Here is a 17298-nt window from a genome sequence, read left to right as displayed (position 1 = left end):
TACGTTTATTATTAGTAGTAGTAAGTAGTGAGTGGCTCTTCAAGAGGGACTTGCAGGCAGAAAGTTAACTTGAAGACCCCACCATATGAGGATTAGGTATTCTTGGACATTCTCTGATGCTCCGTTTTGTTCATAATCCTTTGAGTCATGGGTAGTCTCTTCCTTAAAAGAGTTGAGGGGAAGGAGATAAGACCTGATGATGTCCAGTAGTAGGGGTGTGTTTCCCTAAGGGGGAGTTCTCACATAGATTAAGGGTAGTGTCTTGGAAACAAAAGCAGGTGGAAGCACAAATCAAGCATTGGCTTGACTTAGTGCTCATTCCAGATGCCAGGAGGGGATTCTCGTCCTCTTCCACAGCATTCTCGGCTTGCCTTCCTCTGCATCTTTACTTGTGTGGATGTATCACCTGTGTGAAATTTGAACCCCACTTCCATCCTCGCCCTATTTCTTTCCCCAAGAAATCCATGCTACTTTCTACTTACTACTGTGACTTAGAACACATCCTATAATGTTAGCCCCCTAAATCCCAGCCTTCGCATAGTTCCAACGTGACCACACAGTTGTTCCTGTTGAGTAATGAGAAGACAAAGAAGGTACAGATGAAGACCTATTTCACCTCTGACCCCTGGCAACAATGATGTGACCACACTTAGACTCTGTGTCCCTGGTATGCTCAGCTCAAACTGGTCCTGGGACTTAATTGGTGGTCTTAATTAAAATATGTAAATCATACATGAAATAAAACAAGGGAACATACATCTTGCTTCTGTTACTTGAATGACATCAATGGGACCAAGATATTTTTAAACTTCATATTATATTAGAATTGGTAAAGAATTTATTTTCACATCAGGGCACAATTACGGTAAATAGGAATAATTGTTGAAGCTGCATTCAAAGAAACTGAGCTAGTAGAAGAAGCAAGTGACAGCATTATTGGCTGAAAATATAATCAGAAATAAAAATCAAATTAAATGTCCCAATATAAATGTGATTAAAGCAAGAGCTTCAGCTGTCAATCTGTTTTGATGGCACTAGAAAACCACTTAAAGAAAAGCTGTATCCTCTGGTGAAGATTGTGGAATGTGTCTACCTCAGTGAAGTTCTGACTTTCAAACCACCCAAGACATAAGAGTTAATGCAGTCAGAGTAGTAAAGGACCTAGCTAACCTGTGGAAAGAGGAATTCACCTTAAGCCAACCTGAGGAGCTGGGAGAAACAATTATCCCATTAATGAGGTAATTTCTTACCTTTCCTTCTCAGAATGCCCACCGCTGATGCACTGCCAAACTCTGTCAGAGTTGTTTGGCTTTGCTACTCCTGAAGTCAAAACAATTTTTTCTTTTGTGTTTTTGTTTTCCTGTCTCTTTAACATGCTAGCCAGTACCCAAGTAAGCTTGATCTGATCCATTGCATATTTTTGCCATTAAAATTTTTAGTATTTTTATCTGAAAGATAAAAACTCATCTGAGGAGATCAGGGGTTTTCCTAGGACCTTTCATCTGCATTGAATTCATAAAAGAACCTACATCTTCCCCACATAACCAGGAAGGAGGATCTCTAAGAGAATTTTCCATACAACTTGGTGCCAGGAAGATAGAGGAACTGGGTAACCCTGCCTTGTGTCATCTCAGCTTGTGTCAGCTATGCTAGACAGCCCCTGTGCCTCCAAAGTAGGCAACTGTCCACTTAGGCCCATAAACCACTTTCCTCCCAGAGTCATGTGATATTTTCTTTTGGAGCTCACTAGGCTCCCTTGGCTCTTCATGTATGTGCACAGAAGAAGGGCCATGTACAAAAGCATGGCTGCAATGTAGCCCCACAGGATTCTCCCTGTCTCAGCATCTACCAGGTAATAATAGCTAGGGTGGGCCTTCATAAGCTCCTTCCCCATCTGTGCTTGGATTGTGTTTGGCTTCATGTTGTATCAATTTTGTGCACTCCCCTCCCCCTCCCCATTCCTGGCCCCCCTTGTGGCAATCTCAGCGTTGCCTTGACTGGTGTACACTATCAGTGCAGCTCCCCTCGCTCCTCTTCCATCCACACAGGGTACAGGGTGGACACCTGGACAGTGAGTGTTAGCAGGTGACAGTGGCACTCATAAGAGGCATTCGGGGCATTTGCTGAAACATCATTAACTGCCCACTCAAGGATGTCTCCTCACCTACTGAAGGGATCACACCTTAGCTTCTTAAACTGTGGGGAGAGTGACTGAATGTGGAGGTCAGGAAATGTGGCAGCAATAAAAGTGTCTGAATGCAAGAGGACCAAACCAAACCATGAGCCTCTGTTCTGAACACACAGCAGCCACATTCTGCTGAACATGCCATGTTAGCACACAAGGACAATGGACTGAGTCAAGTGGGGGAGAGAGGGGGAGAGAGGAATGGAGGTAACCATGGGACCCCTTGATGTCTGTGCCCCTCATCTTTTAAAATACACAACATCAGTCACAGATGTGGCTGACTAGATTGTGGCCTCCCTCTGACAGGACCAGCAACACCTCTGTGGTTTTGGTAGAGGGGCCCAGTGGTGGTCTGCCTCCCCCACCACCCGTGAAACTTAAGCGTGGGAAAGATCAATAGCTATGGCCATATTGTGTTTTTGACAAGTTGCTGGCTTCAGCCCCACTCAACACCAGCTCCACCAAAGTGTTCATTTTCATGGATGCTGAGTAAGCCACTTCGAGTGATTCCCCCCCCCCCTGGTGTTGGGAAATGTCACCTGATGAAATGGGTATAGAGTGAGTACAGGGAGTATGTTCTGGAGTTCCTGGTCCCCTGTGGAACGAACAGGCTGTTGGTAGCTTGCCCAGGGCTGAGGCTCCTGCATTGCCAAGGGTGAAAGCCAAGTGGCAAATATTGACCTGTTCTTTGGACAATTGTCACCATGTCTCCCCTGCACATCTTGTGGGGTCTTGCCATATTGTGAACCCTTCCATCTTAGCCTGGGGTTATGGACAAGTATAATTTTAATGTCAAGTCGCAGATAATTAAAAGCCAGGCAGAAGTGCAGGGGGGAGGTTCCAAAGCCATCTCTTTCCCCACTGCACAGGTTTGCTTCTTTTGTCCTGAAGGGGGCACCCTGGTGCTTTCCCTTCTGTCTCTGCCTTGAATCTATTTAGAAATTGGAAGCCCGGTTCACACAGCACTGGATGGCGCTGTGCTCACTTCTGGGTCATGGGGTGGAGTGGTGGTTGATCAATAGTTTTGCCCAGGTCTGAAAACCCTGGCCTATAGCAATGACTGGCTTAGCAAGGTGTCCACTGTTGCAATAGTGGCACAAACATTACAGGAGTAATCCACCACTTTCTGATTGGATTTAGGCACATTACACAAGGCAGAACTCAAGCCTGATGCTTATAGGTGGGCCAATAGCACTTGGCTGGGTAGGTCATAGCCCCTAGAGGTGAACACACTATGATTATTCTTCTAAATGATCCTGATATTAAATTGACCCCTAGGTACTTTATACATCCAGATCAGTGAGGTCAACCCTCATTAGAGAAGCTACTTTATTGAGTAGATTGTGATAAACACAGACACTCATAACTAGTTGACAAGTAGATAATCAGAAGCTATTGACAAGAGGTAGTAGGATGGTCAACCTTAAATGAGACATCTACATCCTGCCTCCTTCCCCAAGGCTCAAGGGATCACGATGGAATAGGGACAGAATGTTACAGAGCCAGAGGGACTGGACATTTGCAGTAAAACAGTATTTCCAAGATACGACAGGGCTGTTGACTAACAGTGGCTATCAGTGAGTGCACAAAATCAATACAAGATGAAGCCAAACACAATCTAAGCACAGATGGGAAATGAGCTTGTGACAGCCCCCCGCCCTTAGCTATTAATACCTGGTGGATGCTGGGACAGGGAGAACCCTGTGGGGCTACACTGCAGCCATGTTTTTGTACATGGCCCTCCTTCTGTGCACATACATGAAGAGTCAAGGAGGCCTAGTGGAGCTCCAAAAGAAAATATCATATGAATCTGGGAGGAAAGTGGTTTATGGATCTGAAAAGATTCAGAGGGGGGCCAGATTTGATCAAAACATATGGTATGCATGTGTAGAATTCTTAAACAATAAAAAGAATATATGATGAGCTGGATTTGGGAGAGAGCAAGGAACACACACTGAAAACTGACTGGCCCTCTGACCTTACATTTGTACTCGGCTCACAGGAACTCTCTTGACATAGCACATAGCTTTAGACTCCAGTGACTGGGTGGGTAAGCTCTGCTATAGACTTTTCTAGGTAGAGGCAATCAAGGAAAAAAAGAAGTCTAGGATAAAGCAACAACATAGCTAGGGCACTGAGCTGGGTGCCACCAATTACAAACAAGCGTCTAGTGCTGGTAGCAAGCTTCCTCCCTATGTGCAGAAGGTCTTGGTGACATTTCATTCATGCTTTGTAGATCAGAAGTAGGAAGATCAGGAGTAGGATTGTGTCCTTGGGGTCTGAGGTCCCAACTCAGGTCTGTATTTAGACTTCAGTTGTTTGATCCAGGGCTGGCCTTTCCCCACTGCTGTCTGGGTAAATGGAAGCTGAGGCACTGGACTTGGAATGAAGGCGGAAGGGATGTTTCACGCACCTGGGTCCCTTCCTTCCTTCTCTCCTACCCATGTAGAGCCGCGCGGGAGCAGGAAGAAGTCAGGAGTCTCAACTACGCATGGCGCCAGCCGGGTCTCTCACTCAGGCACTCATAGCTGTTGCCCCTGTTTCCCGCCAAGGATGCCAGGTGGATTTTAGCCACACCTTCATGAACTTTGACAGATTGGAATCTGCACAGAGCTCTGACAGAGGTGAAATGTGTCTATGCGTAGGCTGACATTCTGTTCGTGGCCTCCCAGGGTTTCAGAGGAGGAGACGCCTCCATGCTTCACTCTGGCAGCCACCTGGGTTCTTGTGCTTCCAGAGAGAAGGACTCACTTAGGGAACAGGTAGAGTGGGCAAGCGGTGAAGGGTGATTGTGAGCAGGCAAGAGAGCAGAAGTGGAGGACGCACCTTGCAGAATGGGGAGTGAACCGAGCTTTGGCAACGGCAAACAGCTACTTGTAGGGTTGGAACTCTCCTCCCTTGCCCACCTCTGCAGTGGTGTACTCTCAGGCCCACTCAGGATCCTTTGCCCCCCTTTTCAGAAACCAAAAAAGGTTATGCCTAGATGTGAGCAGTTGCCTGTGCACACCCCTGCACCCAGGCAGTGCCCCAGCACCCACAGGTGTGAGCAGTTGCCTGTGCACATCTCTCACCGCCAGGCAGTGTCCCAGTACCCCCAGGTGTGAGCAGTTGCCTGCGCACATCCCTCACCACCAGACAGTGCCCCAACACCCTCAGGTGTAATCATTTACCTATGCACATCTCTACATGCCCAGGCAGTGCCCCAGTACCCTTAGGTGTGAGTAGTTGCCTGTGCACATTTCTCCACCCACAGGTAGTGCTGCAGCACCCTCAGGTGTAATCAGTTGCCTATCTATGCACAGCTCTTCACCTCCAGCCAGTGTCCCAGCACCCTCAGGTGTGAGCAGGTGTGAGCAGTTGCCTATGCACATCTGCCACCGCCAGGCAGTGCCTTAGCACCCTCAGGTATAAGCAGGTGTGAGCAGTGACTCGCCATTGAGTCTCTTTCAGTTTGCTGTTTGGTGAATTGGTCTTTCCACCATTGTGACACTATCTTCCATCAGGCTGTCAGCAGAGCAGGAGTGATGCCCTGGAGTCCGCTGGACTGTGAGGAGTGCTCCCTTCTTTATAGCGCTGCCTACTCTCTAGCACTTCCTTACAGTACTTAAAGACAGATATTACACACGCCTAGTGAACTTACTACTCTGCAACCTTTCTGGTTGTGCTTAACTATCAGTACTGTCTAATAATGTTTATTATCAGGCCTATAATTATTATTATATCAGTATAACCCGCTAGCAATAATCAAGACACAGATATCTGTTATACATTAAAGTAGACTTAGTTAACCTGGGGCAGGGCAGATATCAATCCACTAAACTACTTCCCATAGTGGGGCAGGCATCCCATACCTGGGATATGGGATGTGGGATCCCTCTCCCAACCCTATGCCATCTGCTTCTAATAATTTCTATCTAGATACCTCCCATCCATAATCCCATGTACTTGCTAATGTTCTCTATCTGGGCCAAATCTCCATCCACGCCAGCCATGTGCTTCTCTTTCATGATGGCATGGGGTTGGGAGATGGCAAAATTTCTTTTCTGCTCTTCTCCTTTACATTTCTCTCCACAAGCCCAGGAACCTTAGCCATACCTACCCATTTGCCCTGCCCAAGTGATGGCCTTTTTTAGCCATCTAGGTGGGTCCTAGAGACAACAAACAGTAATTAACATCAGAATACGTCACACCATTCCCCAGCACTTTCCTGTGAGAGTGAGATTATGATTCGTTGTATTGCCTTGGGCAGGTGGTGTTTGAAGGTGTGAATGAGATGAAGACTGAACCAGAGCAGGGTGCTCAAACAGCAGACACAGGTCCCCTCGGAGCCGAAGATGGCAGTGAATGTGTATTTGATGTCAGTCACCAGTGACACTCTAAGTCAACATACATGCTGGCTTGGATCAATGACTGTCTACAGTTGAATATGATGAAGACAGAACGGTTATGTGCAGGGGCTGCATCCTGTCAGTTTGTGGGCACGCTCTTCCCTGCCTCCATTGCCTTGAAGGAAGGGAAACTGGAAGCTAAGCTCACACATGAACGTACTAGGAACTTCAAAATACTACAAGCAGGCTTCAAGAGGATGGGTGTGGACAAAATTAGTCCTGGGGATACATTAGCAAAAGGAAAATTTCAGGACAGTTTTGAATTTGTTCAATGGCTCAAGAAGTTTTTTGATGCAAATCATGATGGAAAAGAGAATGGCCCTGTAGATGCCAGACAAGATCAAACTGTGGTGGCTCCTTCTCTTGTCACTCCAGCTCTGAGTGAACAGAAGAAAGCTGTCCTCTCTGGGCCTGCAGCTCCATAGAGATGCATTGCCACACAGAGAACTATTGCAGCTCCCAAGGCTGGCCCTGGGATAGTGCAAAAGAATCCTGGTGTGGGCACTGGGGACTGAGAAGCAGTGAGATTGACGCGGAGGGCAAAGTATTGAAGCTGACTGCTGAAGACCTGGGGAAGGAGAGAGACAGCTACTTCAGAAAGCTAAGGAAAATTGAGCTGATTTGCCAGGAAAAGGAGGAGGAAATGGCCATACACTGCAGAGAATTGTAGATATTCTTTATGCCACAGATCAAGGCTTTGTGATACGTGATGAAGGGGGCCCATAGGAGGAACAAGAAGAGTATTAAGCAACCTGGACCAGCAGAGCAACACCTGAAGTCTTCACTCCAAACCATGTCCTTAACTGTTAAATACTCGGTTTTATTATTCTTAGAGGACTCACTGGTTTCTTGCCATAAGCAAAAAGTAAATCTTCTTTAAAGTGCACCTTGCAGAAGTCTCAGCTTTTCAGATGAGTATGAGTTAGGAGCTGTTGCCTTGTAGGAGAACAGTACTAACATCTAGTTGATTCTGGTCACACTGTCTGATGGAAAAGGGGGTTTTATAACACATGAGGTGACAGCCTCAGAGAAATGTAAAGACTGAATTGAACTTTAAGCTAATGTGAAATTCATATAGAGAAGGAATTAATAAATAAATGCCTTAAGTGTAATAAAAAAAAGAGTATGATTTGTTAGGTTTGTTCTGGTTGTTGGAAAGGGGAGAAGATATGGATATGTTTTCCCAGGACACATGTAAAATTTGCTTCTAACTGGATCTGTGTGCTATAATTACCAGTCTACCTTTTCCTGTTTCTCATCCACCCCTTTCTTCTTTTCCATTCTCTCTCTCCCTCCTCCTCCTTGTCATCCTTCTCCTCCTCCTCCTTCTCCTCTCCCTCCTCCTCCTCGTCATCCTTCTCCTCCTCCTCCTTCTCCTCTTCCTCCTCCTTCTTCTTCTTCTCCTCCTCCTTCTCTCTCTCTCTCTCTCTCTCTCTCTCTCTCTCTCTCTCTCTCTCTCTCTCTCTCTGTCCTGTTTCCCATTTTAACTCTCTCCTTTTAACCTTCTCTCCTCTTTTCCCCTTTTCTTCCAGCATCCCTTCTTTATCACACTCTTATTTATTTGCTTATGAGTTTCTTTTAAATTTTTCATTGATTGGGAAAGTATCAATGCATATTATGGGCTTTCATCAAATCCACGTTTTTTCTTTCACTTCCAATTATTTCTCTCTGTCTTTACCACTCATCCTTCCAACTTCATGTGTTTAAAAACAAACAAACAAAGAAACAAAGAAAGAAACGAACAGAAGCCCCACTGAGCCCCGATAGTGCTGTGGGCATGCATGTGTGTATAGGACCACATACAAAAGGTACTTCATCCTTAAAGAAAACTGACTCTCCCTCCCCCAGGAGCCATCCATTGCAAATACATCCTCAGCTAGGCATGGGACTTCATGTACCATAAGTGATTCTGGCTGGCTGGCTTAGTATGGTGTGAGTTCCCAGGCATCAGTCCCAGAAGGTTAGTTCCTGTGTGCAACTGAGCTGTTAGGCCCAGCTTCCCCTCAGACACTGACTTTCTCTGGCCCTTACAATTCCCCCTCTGCCCCCAGTTGATGCCTGAGCTAAGGCAGGGGAGGCACGATACAGAGACTCCCTATAGAGCACTCCACTCCTTATGCCTCTGCCTCAGCTTCACAACTGACTGGGGCTTTGGGATTGTAGGAGACTAAGATACAGCAGAGGAGGAAAGTCCAGAGGCAAAGATATGAGGAGTGCATCCTTGGGAGACCTGCAACCTAGTGCACCTGGGTTTCACTCAATCAAGGGGCCACAACAAGAAAAGCCCCATTATACAAGCTCAGGGGAGGCAGGTTCTAAGCTAATGACCATTAAAAAGTCACAGTGAATCCTTTTGATTTGCCCCCTTTTCTCTAATTTGGGCCAGGCCATGGTGAGGTGAGGCACACCTCTGAATTGTTCTGTTTCTTTTCCTTCTGAATTATCTATCTTCTTTCCCATTCTTATCCATGTGTCTCTCCACAATTCACCATAAGGGTTGTAAGAACCTGGAGACTCAGGGCCAACCCTCAGATGCAGATCTGAGATGATCACACTATACGCTGCCATGCCTGATGCACAGCTTGGCTCTCTCTCCCTTTTTTCTGTTTACCACCCTCAGCATGTGTGACTTCACACACTACCAAGGTGAGTTTACTGTCTCATGGTTTCTGAACAAAGAATTCCTTTTTCTCTCTCATGCCCTTCCTTAGTTCATAACCGCACAGCTCATAATAAGGTGTTTCCCTTTGCCTAACAAGCAAATAAAATGAAACCAACAAGAAAATACTGTAGAAGAGAAAATGCAGCATAAAGTACTGTTAGAAGAGTTAAGAGGAAATTCTTGAAGACGTGAACACTGGGAGGGATTGGGAAACTTCCTAGAAGAGGCTCTGAAATGAGACCACACTTAGTGAATCCCACTGTTGTCACCGGATCTCTGCTGTCCATCTCCACAAAGGCCCCTTCCTAGGAACACTCAGTAAACTTGTGTTTGAAACGTGGCACCACCTCAGTCCATGAGTCAGGTGGCTGCATTAGGATGCTTCTCCAGGCAAAGCATGGGGCACAGAGACTAGAGGCAGAGGTGGGGCTAAGCCAAGTCTTACTGACATGAAAGCACAGTAGTAGACCTAACAGGGGAAAGGCTGAGATCTGACAGACCCATTACCCTGAGTCTTCAAAAGCCACTGGAGCTCTTGTGGAAAGTGAGAGTGAATCAGGATACACTTTTGTACTTAGTGGGGGTTACAGGGCTGGCTTTTGTGTAGTCAGGATGTGAGTCCTACCTGGGTGGAAGCAGCCACCTGCATGTAGGTGCTGTTGGCTCTTTAACCTCAGCTTCCATGATGAGCTGCCCAGGAACTGCTTTAGTTAAGGAAAGGCCAGCCCTAGAAAGTCAGCCCGTCCCTCCCAGATTCTCCTATGCTCTATGCACCACCAAGTTACCTATTGGTGTTTTGTTCACAGGTGATTGAAATCTGACTGTAGAACAAGACTGCAGTCATCCCTAGTACAATTGATTTATTCCAAACATACTGACTTAAAACCAACACACTATTCGAATTTCTTACCTCTAATGTGTTAGCTTATGGTTATATGCATGCGAACACAGGTCCCAGCAGAGGCCAGAAGCATCAGACCTCCTAGAGCTGGAATTATGAGCAATTGTGAGCTGCCTGACAAGGGTCCTGGGAGTGGGACTGAGGCCCTCGGCAAATGCAATATATCCTCAACCCCTCTGGGACGTCTTTCCTGGTCTTATGTTTAAGGTTTCAAACACAATTAAGATATGAACATTGGAAAATAACCTGACTTAGAAATAAGTAGAACCTAAGAAAACAAAATATGTCCTTTTCCAGCAGAATACCCTTTTCAGTCTTATTTACTTTCTTTTATCTACTTTTTTACTTTTGGTGGAACGTAGAAAGAGTAAGGAAGGCAGGACCTAGGATAAGGAGGATTTTTTGGAAGAATATCAGCTTTGGTACAGACAAGAATGAGCTGGGGCTGGGGAGTGTGGGGTGGGGCCGGGTGAAGAGGACCCATGTGAGAGCAGGAGCTCCAGACAGCTATGTGTCTCTTTTCCCCAGAGGGGTGGAAACAGGATAATGTCTTGGGTTATTGGACCGAGAAGCACACCAGTAGCTTCTCTGCTTTGGGTTTGTCATGGAATATCCTTCCACAAGCACACATGCACTCACCTAACATGCATCTCACTGTATGTGACATCTGCAACTGTATGGGAGATGTCTTGCCTAAACACCTCATTACTGCATGACTGTCTTTCCAATGCCCAAGACAGAGACCCCAGAGTGAATGTGCCATTACCAGACCCCTAGCCAGAAGCTTGAGCTCTGGGCATCAAACTCTGCTTCATGGCTTCCCATATCTGGAGAAAGATGAAAGGCTGGAAATACATGTAGGTCTTGGAGTGATGGTCCAGTGGGTGAGAGTGCCTGTTTCACTAGCAGCAAGACCTGTGCTTGAGTCTCCGGCACCCGCGTAAAAGGCCAGGCATGACCAGGTCCCTGAGTATGGGGTGCAGAGATAGAGGGTGCCTGGAGCCTGCTGGCCATCAGCCTAGATCCAGGTTCAGTGAGAGATGCTGTCTTAAGTGACTGAGGTGGCAGATGATAGACCAGGATGCATGACGTCACACCCTGGACCCTGCACAGTTCCACCCCAGCTACACCAAAGGCCAGCTTAACCTCAGCGTGCACAATATATTTCTGCTTCTCAGTATATTTTCTGTTGCATTTTATTGGTAAATTATTTAATTTGCAAGTAAAATGGATACAATAAATGTCTTGTAGAAATTTGCTGCTTTATTTGGTGCCATGAAATATCTCCCTAAAAATTCATTGTGTCTATGAGCGTACACTGTGTGAGAACATAGTGTGTGTGTGTGTGTGTGTGTGTGTGTGTGTGTGTGTGTGTATGAGAGTGTATACCATGTGTGTGAGATACACCGTGTGTGAGAGTATATACCATGTACGTGTGTCTATGTCGGTATTTCCCATGTGTACATATGTTAGGGTATACTGTATGCATAGTGTGTATAGTGTTAGTGTGCACCACATGTGTCTCTGTGAGTATACACTGTGTGTTTATGTGTATGAGTGTGTGTGTGTGTGTGTGTGTGTGTGTGTGTCTACAGAGGTCAGGGTTGTCAGATCTGGAGCCACAGGAAGTGATCTGCTTACAGGTGGTTGGAAGAGGCTACGTGGTAGAATTCAAATATGGTTCATCTGGAAGTGTAGTGCAAACTCTTAACTTCTAGGTGCCTCTCCATCCCGAAGCTTCCAGCCAGAGCAGACTGTGATGAAAATGTCCACACAGACTGCTAGCTCACTGCCATTCCCTGTAATAAAATCACAGAAGCCAAGCGATGTGCCCAATGTCAAGGTCCTCAAGTTACTCTTATTATTCCTGTGACATTCAGTGACTGGCACAATTATGCAGAGATTGTGCGTGTATTATGACTTTCAAGCTAACCCCCACATTGAATTTTAAATAACCCTGAAGGCATTTCACAGCCTAGACGTGCACACTCTTGGTCTCTAACTTCACTGGCTTTTGCTTTCATTTCTCTCATGTGACTTAAAGCAGGTGAATGCCCCTGTTTTGCTGCCCAGTGCTTTGTCACTTCAGATTTACCACCACACACTTGCTCTCAGGCATTAACTCCTGCTTTGGTCTTCTGCTTTTTTTTTTTTTTGGTGTATGTTGGTGACTGTTGAGTGTCCCCTGAGTTCTCACGTAAGTACTTAATTACCTCATTAAGATTCTGTACTTGTCTGAATTCAAATTGCTTCACAGTACAACTTTGTATGAATCCTAGAGGTTCTGTTTCTGGGGGAACTAGGGTTCCCCAAGCCTGCCTGGGTTCTTAGTCTTGCTGATAAAACAACATAAGACTGGACTGAGGCGGAAGCTTGAAGACAGCTTTCTTAGAGTGTCAAAGGATAATCACATGGTGAGCCAGATGTGCCTGTGCCCAAGGGTGATGGCGAAGAGGGAGAAAGCAAGCCTGTCTCTTGAGTTAGAACATAGGCAGGCAGCCACATGGCAGGAGAGCGAGTTTCATCCTTATTACATTTAGGAAATAGAAATATCTGATATCCGCATCCATATGATATTATCTTTCAAATAATAAATGTTGGAAATTTTAATGACAAAAATATGCAATGGATCAGATCAAGCCTACTTGGGCACTGGCTAGCACGTTAGAGAGACAGGAAAACAAAAATGCAAAAGGAAAAGTTGTTTTGACTTCAGGAGTAGCAAAGCCGAACAGCCCTGACAGAGTTTGGCAGCGCGTCAGCAGTGGGCATTCTGGGAAGGAAGGGTATCCCATACCCTCATTAATGGGATAATTGCTTCTCCCAGCTCCTCAGGTTGACTTAAGGTGAATTCCCCTTCCCACAGGTTAGCTAGGCTCTTGAGTACTCTGACTGCATTAACTCTTACATCTCGGGTGGTTTGAAATGTGAGGACTCCGTTGAGCCAGACAGATTCCACTGTCTTCACCAGAGGATATAATTTTTCCTTAAGTGGCTTTCTAGTGCTACCAAAACAGATTGACACCCGATGCTCTTGCTTCAATCACATTGATATTAGGACATTTAATTTTTGATTTTTATTTCTGATTTTATTTTCAGCCAACATTGCTGTCACTTACTTCTTTCACTGACTCATTTTCTTTGAATGCAACTTCAAAAATTATTTCTATTTATCTTTATTGTGCCCTGATGTGAAAATAAAAGTTTTACCAATCCCAATATAATATGAAGTCAAAAAATATCTTGGTCCCGTTGTTGTCATTCAAGTAACATTAGAAGCAAGATGTATGTTCTCTTGTTTTATTTCATGTATGATTTACATATTTTTAAACCACCAATTAAGTCCCTGGACCAGTTAGAGCTGAGCATACCAGGGACATCAAGCCTAAGTGTGGTCACATCACTGTTGCCAGGGGTCAGAGGTGAAATAGGTCTTCATCTGTACCTTCTTTGTCTTCTCATTACTCAACAGGAGCAACTGTGTGGTCATGTTGGAACTATGCGAAGGCTGGGATTTAGGGGGCTAACATTATAGGATGTGTTCTAAGTCACAGTTATAAGTAGAAAGTAGCGTGGATTTCTTGGGGAAAGAAATAGGGTGAGGATGGAAGTGGGGTTCAAATTTCACACAGGTGATACATCCACACAAGTAAAGATGCAGAGGAAGGCAAGCCGAGAATGCTGTGGAAGAGGACGAGAATCCCTTCCTGGCATCTGGAATGAGCACTAAGACAGGCCAGTGCTTGATTTGTGCTTCCACCTGTTTTGTTTCCAAGACGCTACCCTTAATCTATGTGAGAACTCCCCCTTAGGGAAACACACCCCTACTACTGGACATCATCAGGTCTTATCTCCTTCCCCTCAACTCTTTTAAGGAAGAGACTACCCATGACTCAAAGGATTATGAACAAAACGGAGCATCAGAGAATGTCCAAGAATACCTAATCCTCATATGGTGGGGTCTTCAAGTTAACTTTCTGCCTGCAAGTCCCTCTTGAAGAGCCACTCACTACTTACTACTACTACTAATAAACGTGTCCAGAATGTCTCTGTTATGCCCACGAAAAATCACACTAGCATCTTCCACTTGCATCTTCAAACTTCTAGACTGGGAGTTAGCTCCTTTTCTCCTTCGTGTTCTTTAATCTCCTTCATGGTCACACACCATCCTTGAACACTTCCTCTAAACTTCACACTCTTGCTCAAAGTGAGCCCCAGTGCCTACAGGGAGAACGCCATGTGTTTAGAGAGTCAATCATCTTGGCTCATTCTCCCTGCCTTGCTGTTCCTGCCTAGTATTAGCCCTACTCCTTGTCACAACAGCAGGAAGAATAAAACCCACCTCAGTTCAGACCCTACCTGACAGGACAGTTTTCACCTGACTTACTATGTCTCTTTAAAGGAAATAACCTGACGGCATCACTGCCAGGATATGAGACCCTCCATGGAAAGAGTTCTCTACCACTTCTTCCCGCTGTGCTCGGAGCATTTGCTGACACACAGCCTGTGTCATGACGCTCTCCTACAGAATCCCCGAGCCATTGACTAACACTAAAGAAATGACTATTCACTTCACACCTGGCAGCGCTAAGGTAGATTTAGTGACAGCCAGACAGATTCTCAAAACCACAATGGGTGCATCTCCTGAGAGCTGCGGAGAACTAGGTGAAAAGATCTTTTTTCCTTTCTCAGAAAAAAAAGTGTGAAAATCACTTTTTCTTGTAAAGTGGTAATAAAAGACAATCACTGGTCACAGCTGCCAGCTCAGCTGCTCGCTAGAAGACACTTGCTGGAGATGCTGATCCCTCAGCTCCTCAGCCTCTCCACCGTGCTTTCCATGTTTCTGTCTCTCTCTGTCTCTCTCTGTCTCTCTGTCTCTCTCTGTCTCTCTCTCTCTCTCTCTCTCTCTCTCTTTCTTTCTCTCTCTCTCTGTCTCTCTCTCTCTCTGTCTCTCTCTCTCTCTCTCTCTCTCTCTCTCTCTCTCACACACACACACACACACACACACACACACACACACACACACACACAAAATTGGCATATACCCATGTCCTCTGTATGTGCTCAAGCTTGGACCACTAACTTATTCTTCAATCTAAAATGAAGGAAATCACTGATAAACACCAAAGCCTTTCTTCACTAGAGTGTCTTAGAACCCTACGTTTTGCAAAGTGTTGTTACAAAAGAGTATTTTTATTGTTTTTTATAGCACATTTTGGCCATATTCACAAGCCACTTCAAGATCCATCTCCTCTTCCTCTTCACCCTATCTTCATATCCCCTCATTGAAAACTGTAAACAAACACAGCCTGATTTTCATCTAAATTCCTAATTTATTTTGCTCCATCTTTTAGACATATTCTCATTCTCCTTTTTCCATTGCACGCCACCTCTAATGCTTAGTGTCCCGTGACTCTAGAGGAAGGGCTGGGCTGTACTGCTGGCTCTTGAGACTATTGGCTTGCACAGAATGGCCTGGACACTTCAGGAAACATAGGCACTGGGGCACTGGGCTGGGTCAGGTGGCAGTGAGTGTGACACTCGGGCACAGACCATCTTCTTGAGTGTTTCCATGGTTTACATTCTGTGTTCTAATGGCAACTCCATGGGTGAAGGTAGTAATGTTGGCCAGTCATTGATCTCAATGCTTGAGGTCAGTGTGATGATTCCAGGCACCAGTGTATTTATAGACACCATTAGCTTAACATTTGATCCAATAGGTATATTTGTAGAATTTATTGATTTATGACTGTTTTGTGACATAATTTTGTTGTATAGCTCAGACTGTCCTCAAATTTGGCATCCTCCTATCTCGACTTCCCAAGTCCTAAATTTATAGAAGTTCATTCCCACTCTGTATCCTAGCTATATGTTTTCAAAAAGCGATTATTTTATTTTTATATGGAGATGCTTGCCTGTGTGTATGTATGTGTATCACAGGCATGCAGTGATACCAGAGGCCAGAAGAGGTTATGGATCCCCCAGGAGTCAGAGTTACAGGCAGTTGTGAAATACCACATGAGTGCTATAATCTGAACTTGGGTCTTCTGCAAGACCATCAAGTGCTTTTGACTGCTGAACCATCTCTCCTGTTTCCTAGCTATTTTAGTTACTTACTTTTCTATATCTGTGTGTACGCATCTATGGGTTCCACCAATTTATGGATAAAAGTGTTCATGGAAAATGCATTTGCACTGACCACACCTTGTCACACAGTAACAACTGCTTACAGATCATTTGAGTTTACTTAGGAGTTGTAGAAACCTGGAGATGATTTGAAGTCAATGCGAGCATGTTCATAGGCTACAGACATTTATTAGATTATTTTATATAAGACTCAACAGGGATGAAATTTGGTACCTGCTAGGATTCCTGGAACAAATATTCTGTGGGTGTAGCGGGATAATTGTACTATTGTATCAAATATTAGTTATAATAATGTTGATCCCAGAAGTACATGAATATGTAGACAAAAGTGATGATCAGAAAATGCCTAAACATTGAGTGTACAATCATGCAATTTCCTACTATACCATCATTGAATTAATAGTACCATAAGAAGAACACTCTACATCATGGTAATGCAGGAAAAACTTTCCTGGCATGTCTTAGGAAAAATCCCTAGGTATGAGTTCACATGTGTAGGGTTATACATATGTGATAATAATGTAACATTATTGGTGGAGGAAGATGACTTACTTGACTTATTTTTCAGTGGTCATTGTGTAGCATTGCTTTAGTCATGTTTATTTAAAAATCATTCTCTGAAAATTCTGGGCATGGTGGCACATGCATTTAATCTCAGCATTCAAGGGGTAGCAGCAAGCAGATCTCTGTGTGCTCAAGGCCAGCCTGGTCTATGAAGAGACTTCCAGGACAATGAATTGAGTAAAGCCTAAAACAAATTCAAAATTTCCACTGAAGCATGTTAGAGTCTGAGGGTTATAGTATTTGGTAGCTACTGAGAAGTATTTTAATTTGCAGATGGGCTATTTTATTAAAGCGTAAAGGAAAGTTTATTGGGTGGCAGCTCTTGACTAGGTATACCAGTCCCAAGGAATGGTGGCAGAGAAATTGCCATGCAGACAGGGAGATGAGAGAGAAAGAGAAGGGGGAGGACAGAGACAGAGACACAGAGACACAGAGACACAGAGACAAACAC

The 17298-nt window shown here is 44.8% G+C and overlaps 1 pseudogene across 1 annotated transcript; it reads left to right on the top strand.

Annotated features, from left to right (window-relative positions):
- Positions 1-6519: 6519 nt before the first annotated feature.
- On the top strand, positions 6520-7428 carry LOC311581921 (microtubule-associated protein RP/EB family member 1-like; annotated as a pseudogene). The gene has a single exon. The product of its transcript is annotated as a microtubule-associated protein RP/EB family member 1-like (transcript).
- The last annotated feature ends 9870 nt before the right edge of the window (positions 7429-17298 follow it).

Source organism: Acomys minous (assembly GCF_964271855.1).
Source record: "Acomys minous genome assembly, chromosome: 13".
Classification (NCBI taxonomy): Eukaryota; Metazoa; Chordata; class Mammalia; order Rodentia; family Muridae; genus Acomys; species Acomys minous.
The sequence above is the reverse complement of the archived record's forward strand: the minus strand, read 5'-3'. Positions and strand labels throughout refer to the sequence as shown.